Consider the following 2,023-nt stretch of genomic DNA (forward strand, 5'->3'; position numbering starts at 1 on the left):
CAGTCCTTGCCTTCCCTCCAGCTTACTGAGACAGGGTATGCTAGTTATTTGCTGCTGTGGGTCTGTCACAGGCTAGCCGGTCTGTGGGTCTGTCACAGGCTAGCCGGTCTGTGGATCTGTCACAGGCTAGGTGGATCTGTCACAGGCTAGCCGGTCTGTGGGTCTGTCACAGGCTAGGTGGATCTGTCACAGGCTAGCCGGTCTGTGGATCTCTCACAGGCTAGCTGGTCTGAGAGTTTCTCCCTATTCTCCTGTGTCTGTCTCCTATAGGCAGGAGCACTGGGATTGCAGATGCTTTTTACTATATCCAGCTGGTAGATGGGTTCTGGGAAACTAACTGAGGTCCTCAGGCCTCCGGGGCAACACCTTTTACCCACTGAACCATTTCCCTGACCCAGGTTCATTAGCTTCCCCAGACCCAGAGAGAAAAGGAAGTGGGGGCCATAAGCTTGCATTCATGCATGTAGAATTATTTAAACGTGGAGTGGAAGCTGTATGTGGCGGTGTGTGCCTTTAATCCCAGCATTTGGGAGGCAGAGGCAAGTGGGTCACTGAGTTCAAGACCAGCCTAGTCCACAGAGAAAGTTCTAGGACAGTCAGTGCTACACAGAGAGACCGTGTCTCAAAAACAATCAAACAAAATACCCTAAACTTAAAATGGAGTTGGTCTTGCTTGCTGCCCCCACAGGACTGTTGGAAGTGGAATGTGGGTGCTCAGTAGTCTCAGCCTAGGTGGAGGCTCCCAAGGGGAGGGACAGAGGGCTGTGGGAGTGGGAGTGCAGATGACAGGGCAGACAAGTTGGAGGAAGAAGAGATGTGTGGTATTTCTCTGTGGTGAGAGACAGCAAACAGGTAGTGTTGGCTTAGGCAGGCCAGCTCTGGTCACTCTTAAGAAGCATGGAGTATGGGTGAGGAGAGGGAGGCAGGCGCCTCAGCTGCTTGCTCTGCCCTTATAGATGCCAGGAAGTGGCTCTGAGGCACAGATGCATCCTGGCATGGGCTAGCACCCATTATCGGTAGGTAGATCCTTCAGGGCATGGAGGGCATGGTACTAGGCACTTTCCATATATGCAGAACTTCATCCAACAGCTAACCCAGGGAGAAAGGCGGGGCTGTGCTCATTCTCCTGATCAGACAAGTCTACAGATGCTGAGAAGTGACAGGCTTGCCCAAAGTCTCCTGGCTTAGATGAGGAATGGTGGGGGAGGCTTTGAAGTTCACCTTTGTCCCAGAATGTCAGTTAAACTATTGGGCCTGGGCTTATTGCACAATTTTCTTTTACTCTCTTTCCTTCCCCGTCCCTGCCTTCTGCCTTCTTTCCGTGAGGTGTCATTGCTCATTATAGACTATGTGGGAGACAAAAAAGTAGATTTGAGGACAAACATCTGGCCTTTCTCGTGTTGCTATGCTGTGGAAATGTTACCTGGAGTTGCCTGACAGAGGATTGCAGCCTCGGCCTGGGTGGCTTAAGACAATGATGTTTACTCTTCTGCAATTCTGGAGGCTTAGAATCAAAGTGCTGGCAGGGACAGTTGATAAGGAGGGAGAGGGAGGGTGACCTGCCAACACAGATTCCATTCTGAGTCCCAAGTGTCATCTTACGACTTGCAGGCTCCATATCGGTTGGCCTGAAGAGCATCTTCAATTGCCCTCAAAGAATGGGAGGAGATTATTCTAGACATTTTTTTAAAAATTTGAAAATTGTGTGTGCGTGTGTGTGTGTGTGTGTGTGTGTTTGGGTGCCCTCAAAGACGGTGTGGGATCCCATGGAGTTGGACTTACAGGTGTCTGTGAGCTACCCAGTGAGAGTGTTAGGAATAGAACTCAGGTTCTCTAGAAGAGCAGGAATCACTCTCAACTGATGAGCCAGCCCTCCATCCTCTGATACTTTAAGGTAAGGGTCACATATAGCTCCAACTGCCCTCAACCCAACCTGGCTATGTAGTAGAGGGTGACTGGTGATCTGTGGAGTGTGTATGCTGCCCTCAACCCAACCTGGCTATGTAGTAGAGGGTGACTGGTG

Source organism: Microtus ochrogaster, chromosome 15, assembly GCF_000317375.1.
Source record: "Microtus ochrogaster isolate Prairie Vole_2 chromosome 15, MicOch1.0, whole genome shotgun sequence".
Lineage (NCBI taxonomy): Eukaryota > Metazoa > Chordata > Mammalia > Rodentia > Cricetidae > Microtus > Microtus ochrogaster.